An 8563-nucleotide genomic window follows, 5' to 3' on the forward strand; every position below is an offset into this window, starting at 1 on the left:
CCCTTTTCTAGTTTATGATCTTTGTGTGTGGATTGCTCTGCTTTTTAGTTTTCTAGACTAGCAGCTGCATCGTGTAGTGTGGTGCTATATTAGTGTATAATTGTCATAAGCTTGCATTAACTTACATTGATGTACAGCAGGGGTGACCAAATGTCTTTAATTGAGGGCCAATGTTTAATATTTGAGAATTTTGATAGGCCACAAGATGTATGATGATATGAACTGAAGTTGTATATACAGACGGTTCCCAACCTACGAACGAGTTACGTTCCGAACGATTGTTCGTAAGGTGAATTTGTTCGTAAGTTGCTTCAGTGCTATATTAGTAGGGTAACCAATAAAGTAAAGGCCGGCAAATTCCTTTACAATACGTACAGTAAAAATAAAAAAGTTCTTTGCGCACTGGAGATACGTTCACGCACTTATGCGCTGCAACGAACTGGGCAGAGAAAGGTGGATGCTGGATTGGGCTTCTGAGTAGTGCCTATTTCCGCCGCTAATACGTCGGTAATACCGTCGGTATTAGCGGCGGACATACGCGCAGACCTGTTCGTATGTACGGGTTGTTCGTAACTCGAATGTTCGTAAGTAGGGAACCGTCTGTATATACAGTCAAACATGGATAACTCGAACTTCAAGGGACCGAGCAAAAGTGTTCGAATTATCAGAGCGTTCAAGTTATCAGAGCACTGTCACAAGTCCATATATTTACTTATTTATTAGTAGATACATGTACATATACAAACTATAATATAAATCAAAAGCACAAATGGCTTGTTTCAAATTAAATGCTTCTAATGTAAAGTTTAAAACGTTTTCATGAAAAAGTATAGAGATTTTTCTATCACTTGAGATTGGTTTGTTTTTTGAGGTGATGTTATTGCCAGGACGTTTTTCAGATTGACATTGGCAAAACTTGATCGTTGTTGAAATGCTCAAAAGAAAATACATTTTTTTCTTTTGGGGTTTACCCACGATCAATTTTGCCGTTTTTTCTTGAAGTTTATGCAGATTACCTTACTTTACCTGGGATTCGTTAAGAGCAACACTCCGAGGCAGTTCAATTAGAAGTTTTACGAGGTTTTACGGTACATTCTATATCACTCACGCTTTTTTAATAGATACTTATTGAATGTACACACGTATTCTGTGTTTAGGTCAAACGATGAATAGTTTTTTTGTAGCTCAGACAACGTATACGTTTAATTACAACATTTTTAAGACGTTTTAAACATTCAACATTCTGACGTTGATTCAACACGGAATCAACGTCGGAAAACTATTCATCACGGGCTAGCCGGGTCAAGGATTTTCGCCACGCACATACAAAACAACATGCGATTTTTGTTTTGTATGTGCGTGGCGAAAATCCTTGCGCGTGTGACCCGGCTAGCCCGTGCTATTCATCGTATCGCAGTATAAATCAAATTTCACCAAACTTTTAGAAAAGTCGTTGACAAAAATATTTTGCCAATGGTGGTAATAACGACGCTTATGAATTACGAAAAGATGAAGTTTACCTCTATGGCTTTGAATAACGTGATTTTCAAAGCGATAACAACCGTTTCGGTAGCTGTTGGGCAAAAAAACAGTTCGAATTAACAGTGTTGAGTTCGAGTTATCTATAGCAATTTATCATTACGTGGGAACGGACCAAAGGAAATGTTCGAATTAACCATGTGTTCGAGCTATCCGTGGACGAGTTATCCATGTTTGACTGTATATGAGTTTAATAACATTATTGTATTTCTACTAGAAATTTCCCTGTCATACACCCCGCGACCAAAGTGATAATGGAGAAAAAGAAAGAGTACTGCTGGTTGAGTGTATATCTCTCCTCTGCAATAGGAGAAATGCAATATTAGAAGTAAAATGGCAAGCTGCTGTGTAATATACACAGTTTGAAAGTTGGTTGTGTTGAATGTAGAATGGGTTTGACAGTATCGGTAACAGAAAGCAAGCATTAGCATCCATGTGTATCTGGAAGTTTTTTGCAAACTGGAGCAAAATAAAGAAATGGTTCACGATCACAGAAACCATGGTTAAGTTGGGTGTGTTAGAGTTATCTACGCTATCAAGAGAAAATTCTCAGTTATTTTGCAAAAAAATTTGATTCCAGCTTCATTACAGCAGATTTTATGGTCAATAAACTGAATGGATGTTTACCATTAGTGCGAAAACATAGTTCTGAGAAAACTGTTGTTAAAGTTTTAGAAGCGAAAACCAGTGCACAATTTTGTTTAAATTTCAAAACGTCATAGCAACCAATATCAAGAAGTTGTGTTATTTATCTAGATTTCTGTATGTATATCCAAACAATTATGCTGAATTTAAAAATCTAAACAGGTTTTAGGTGGTTGTCATAGAAATAGCTGTATATCTATATAAAAATTTAGGCCTATTACTTAATTTTGCAGATATTAAAAACGGCTTGGCAGTACCGCTATATTGGGCACAGCCGTAGTAGCATCAACAAAATTTTTAGAAAAATAATAACAAGATAAAAATAATAACATTGCACACCATCGGTCACTATATACCTCGATCTTCTAAATTAAAATGATTATTCTTATTATTAAATCTTATAATAATCTTATAAAATCGAATAATTATTCTTATAATTAAATATTGTAATAATCTTGTAAGAAAAATATCATCGTCATTTCCTTTACTTTCACTGCTTTGGACATCAGTTGGAATCCCAAAGTACTCATTATAAGTGTCAAAAATATCAGTGTTATCTTTAAAATTGGCAAAAAAGAAACGATTACTTTTCAGTACCTCTACGTTTATTACAGAAACTTTCGGCAATTGGACAATGCCATAGACTGGTGAAATGTGCACGTTTTTCTCATGAAATGCGCACGACTTTAGAGTTTTTTTGCCGTGCGACAGATGGTTCTACCATCTGTCGCACTATGTCATGTTTATGTCTTGACACAAGTTCTCACAAGACCATCTAAAGTTGTTCTTTAATGCTGTGCGGAGGTGTGGTATGTAGTACAGTTCTTGTTAATTCATCTCATCTAAGTATAGCTGAAAACGCACATATTATGATTTGCAGAATGTGATTTCACCTGCTGGATATAGCTTTTCAGACCACACGCTGCTTTCAAGCAAAATAGATCAAATGAGCCAAATCAAGGATTATACAAAAATGATATCACCAAGCTTCAAGATAATGGGTGCCAAAACCTAAACATCATCAATTCATATATTGCTGGACACCATGAAATTGTTCGACTATGAATCTATTTTCTTGGTATGTTTGAATGTATTGGAGACATTTTGGCTGATACCTCAACTGCCTAACAATTGTCTTTTAAAAATCATTATTATTCAGTCCATATTTTAGCACCATTTCCATTTTATTTTCAATTGAAACAGAGGATAACTGTTATTATTTCAGGCTGGAACAACAACCCAACAGTAGAGCAGTTCCAGCATATCTTTAGTCGCTTGGTTACAAGATATAGTGTTACACCAGGAGCTACTGGTAATGTCAGATCTATGGATGACACTGCATTGTTACAAGCTTCTACTATCTATGTGCCACCAACTGTTGATAGTGAAGATTATGTTGAAGATGTTATGGACAGACAAACTATGCTTCCCAAAGGAATGCTAAACATTACATCACATCCTGTTCTTGGTAACATCGCTGTATATTCATTTGGTTGGCTTGTCAGTAAACGTCTTGAAAAGTTGCATTGTGAGGCATGTAGACACTCCCTAATTCAGTCAAACGAAGTTAGCAAATATGATGATATTCATGTTCTGTTAAGAGTTAAGAACAACAGTGGCTTGATTTCTCCTTCTGATGGTAACGACTGTTCTATGCACCGAAAGGTATCTGAAGGCGCTACATCTGCAAATCAATGTTTGAAATATCCCAAGATTCTGAAGTGTGTAAAAGAAGAGATTGTCAGCTATGATATATTTGAATTAAAGCAACATTGTACTGACACTTGTGTAGGAACTGATAATCATCACTTCTCACTAATAGCTTTAGTGGTTGAAACATACTTTGATTTAAGACAGCACCACTTTGCCAACTTGAGAAACCTGGATTTGCATAAAGTGAACATCAGACATAAGGCTACAAAAACATATTATTCAGAGGACAGTGAACTGTTATGTCGCTGTGACATAAATTTTCCATAGCCGGTTTAAGTTAGTATTTCTTTTCAAGACTTCCCTTTATATATGCATACAAATTGTACAGTTTGCAGGCATGTAGTAGTTCAATTTATTATATAATTTTTTATACTATAATGCTATTAGACGTTATATTAGGATCATCAGAGCATCTGGCTCATTAATATTTTATGCATAGATCATTTATTTTCTGAATCACAAATAAATTTGATGATCAAGCACACTGTAGTTAAGATTTATAGTTTACTTTCGGTCTATATCAACGAATAACACATATAAATATAACACAAATCAAGATATATTGAGCGTTGGGACCTACTGGCGCAATAGCTAAAGCTAATCTAGGCTCGAGGCCAATCCAACCACTTTTCGAACAAAGCAAGGTAGGTTGCAAGATTTTAGTCAAATGTATACAACAGTTTTGGCTAGTTTTCTGCTCTTGGTGATGTAAACAACTATTGTGATCTCTTATTAGGCAATAAGTTTTAAAGCTAAAGTTCACTGAGCTGGTAAGGCGAGCAATGCCAATGATACCTTTAAATCCAGTGAAAACATCTGTTGTTAAAAAGTGCAAATTATATAGAGCCAGTATAGAGTTGTCTGCCTATTGTTGAAACCATGCCAATAGCCATCTACAACAAAAATTTATAGCCTGTGAATCTGTAGATTTTTAGCTAGCTTGATTTTGATATATAGGTTGAATGAATATGTAGATCTTTATCTTGAGTCTGATATATAGGTTGACTAGCTGCATTACCCGCCTACAGTAACAGATTCACGTGCAGCATAAGGTTTATTGAGAGTTGGCTTTCATACTAAAACAACTCTAAATATGCAGTTACATCTCCCTCTTTCCCCTCTCTCCCCTCCCTCTTCCTCCCCCTCTTACTCTCCCTCTCTCTCCCCTCTCCTCCTCTCTCTCCCCTTCTCTCCCTCTCTCTCTCCCCTCTCCCTCCCTCTTCCCCCTCTCTCTCTCCCTCTCTTTTTGTCCCTCTCTCTCCGTCTCTCCCCTCTCTCTCCCTCTTTCCGTCTCTCCCCTCTCTCTCCCCTCTCTCTCCCCTCTCTCTCCCCTCTCTCTCCCCCCTCTCCTCCTCGCTCTCCCTCTCCCCTTCTCTCTCTCCCTCTCCCCCCTCTCCTCCTCGCTCTCCCTCTCTCTCCCTTTCTCTCTCTCTCCCTTAGTTCAACGCAACACTTGCGGATAGACAACATTTTTGGTTCTTCTGTCGGGCGTATGAAGAAACGGTTTTCGGCGTGTGCCTACTTTTGAGCAGGCGACGTATAGCTGGTCATGGCTAATGCAGGGTGACAGTAAGTCGATAGCAGCTGCTCTCTTTCTTTTCACAATAGCGTATCGCAACCCTCGGAGTACTCGTGAAAGTTCTGTAATAGTAAGTTACAGTAGGCCTACTCGTAGCTGGAAAAAAATTAGTAACTCGGCTGCTGAAGGAAATGAACATGACCCACTATCACGAACAGCGGCAAATTCAACGTTATTAAGTAGTGGAGATGTGGCAATTCATATACAATACAACATCGTATAAGAAACACTTACCTTTTTGATGTGGAAAATTAGTAGGTGAGAAATGCGTTTTTCCAGTGGCTCCAAGAAACAAACGTTTACGTGACCTTCTCGGTACACGTTGGCAGTAAATATTAATTGCATGTAAATAACTACTCGTTAATTTATTTTATTTAATAAATAGTACATTTGTATAGCTGTATAGACACCTTTGTATAGGCCGCAGAACTCAGGAAGGCGCTTTTTAACACGGCAGAAAATTTGCTGTTTAAAAAGCGTGCTAACTGGGGATTTCGGTTAATGCGCCCGAGCGGTGAAAGAAAAACAACAGAATCGCCACACTTTTATATAAGCCGCTTGGCTCAAATCGTCAGAGAAAAGTAGCGGCTAATAGTCCATATTACGAAATTACGATATTTAGTATTCATATTAGTTCGGTTGGCTTCGTTCGACCGAATGGAAAAAGAAAGACCGCTCTATAATTTATTTACCGTTACTACACATATTAATTCAGTTCGCTTCGTACGACCGAACTTCGTACGACGATAAAAGGAAAGACCGCTCTATAAGGCGGACACTCAATCAAACAGACAGACAACGATTGCCGTTTATATAGTAGATAGAGAACAGCGTTTTTCTAGTGGTTGCAAGAAACAAATGTTCACATGACCTTCCCGGTACACGTTGGCAGTAAATATTAATTAGATGTAATTTACTACTCATTAATTTATTTAAAGAGTAGTAAATTTTATTTAATTCCATACTAATATTTACTACTAATTTAATTTTACTACTTACTCATATTAATTAAGTTTGCTTTGTACGATCGAATCTGTTACAATCTTGCCACAATCAATACTCATAGAGGATCTATTCTTCAGCCCTGAACCCTTGTATATAGTACATATCAATCAATTTATCTTTGTATAAGCCATTCTGCATTACTTATTTGAAGTCATCCTCTCATGTAAATTTTCTTTTAACTTTTACACAAATAATCTCAAACTAAATATGAATTGTTCACTACTATCTTGCATTCAGGATTCTTCTACAGTTTCCGTTTTATTGGATAATATGCCTGCAAATAGAGGCTTTTTGTTATTTTGTCATCAGCAAAATAAAAGATTACTAACTAACGATCGAATCGAAAAAAAAGACCGCCATATAATTTATTTATACTGCTCATATTTGGGAGCTATCGGTGACTCAATATATCGAGAAGACAACTCATACTATTAGCATATCAGTATTTATCGTCCATCCCTACGATGAATAGCAGGTTACGTATTATAATAGAGGCGTGTAATAACCGGAGATTCCCGTTAATGCGCCCTAGCGGTGAAAAAAAACACAGAATAGACACGCCCTTATATAAAAGTAGCGGCTAATAGTCGGAAAAGTACGGTACTCTATAAAGCGGACAGACAGATAGACAACGATTGCCGTTTATATAGTAGACTAGCTGCATTACCCGTCTACAGGAATAGATTCACGCGCAGCATAAGGTTTATTGAGAGTTGTCTTTCATACTGTAAAACAACTCCAAATATGCAGTTACATCTCCTTCTCTCCATCTCTCCCTCTTTCCCCTCTCTCCCCTCTCTCTCTCCCTCCCTCTTTCTCTCCTTCTCTCTCTCCCCCCTCTCCTCCTCGCTCTCCCTCTCTCTCTCCTTCTCTCCCTCTTTCCCCTCTCTCCGTCTCTCCCCTCTCCCTCCCTCTTCCCCCTCTCTCTCCCCCTCTCTCTCTGTCTCTCCCCTCTCTCTCCCCTCTCTCTCCCCCTCTCCTCCTCGCTCTCCCTCTCTCTCTCCTTCTCTCCCTCTCTCCGTCTCTCTCCCTCTCTCTCTCCCCTCCTCTCCTCCTCGCTCTCCCTCTCTCTCTCCTTCTCTCCCTCTTTCCCTCTCTCCCCTCTCTCTCCCTCCCTCTTCCCCCGCTCCCTCTTTCTCTCCCTCTTTCTCTCCCTCTTTCCCCCCCTCTCCTCCTCGCTCTCCCTCTCTCTCCCCTTCTCTCCCTCTCCCCCCTCTCTCTCTCCCCCCTCTCCTCCTCGCTCTCCCTCTCTCTCTCTCCCTTTCTCTCCCTCTCTCTCTCCCTTAGTTCAACGCAACACATGCGGATAGACAACATTTTTGGTTTTTCTGTCGGGCGTATGAAGAAACAGTTTTCGGCGTGTGCCTACTTTTGAGCAGGCGACGTATAGCTGGTCACGGCTGATGCAGGGTGACAGTAAGTCGATAGCAGCTGCTATCTTTCTTTTCACAATAGCGTATCACAACCCTCGGAGTACTCGTGAAAGTTTTGTAATAGTAAGTTACAGTAGGCCTACTCGTAGCTGGAAAAAAATTAGTAACTCGGCTGCTGAAGGAAATGAACATGACCCACTATCACGAACAGCGGCAAATCCAACGTTATTAAGTAGTGGAGATGTGGCAATTCATAGACAATACAACATCGTATAAGAAACACTTACCTTTTTGATGTGGAAATTTAGTAGGTGAGAAATGCGTTTTTCCAGTGGCTCCAAGAAACAAACGTTTACGTGACCTTCTCGGTACACGTTGGCAGTAAATATTAATTGCATGTAAATAACTACTCGTTAATTTATTTTATTTAATGAATAGTACATTTGTATAACTGTATAGACACCTTTGTATAGGCCGCAGAACTCAGGAAAGGCGCTTTTAAACACGGCAGAAAATTTGCCATTTAAAAAGCGTGCTAACCGGGGATTTCGGTTAATGCGCTCGAGCGGTGAAAGAAAAACAACAGAATCGCCACACCTTTATATAAGCCGCTTGGCTCAAATCGTAAGAGAAAAGTAGCGGCTAATAGTCCATATTACGAAATTACGATATTACGATAATTAGTACTCATATTAATTTGGTTAGCCTC

Source organism: Watersipora subatra, chromosome 9, assembly GCF_963576615.1.
Source record: "Watersipora subatra chromosome 9, tzWatSuba1.1, whole genome shotgun sequence".
Classification (NCBI taxonomy): Eukaryota; Metazoa; Bryozoa; class Gymnolaemata; order Cheilostomatida; family Watersiporidae; genus Watersipora; species Watersipora subatra.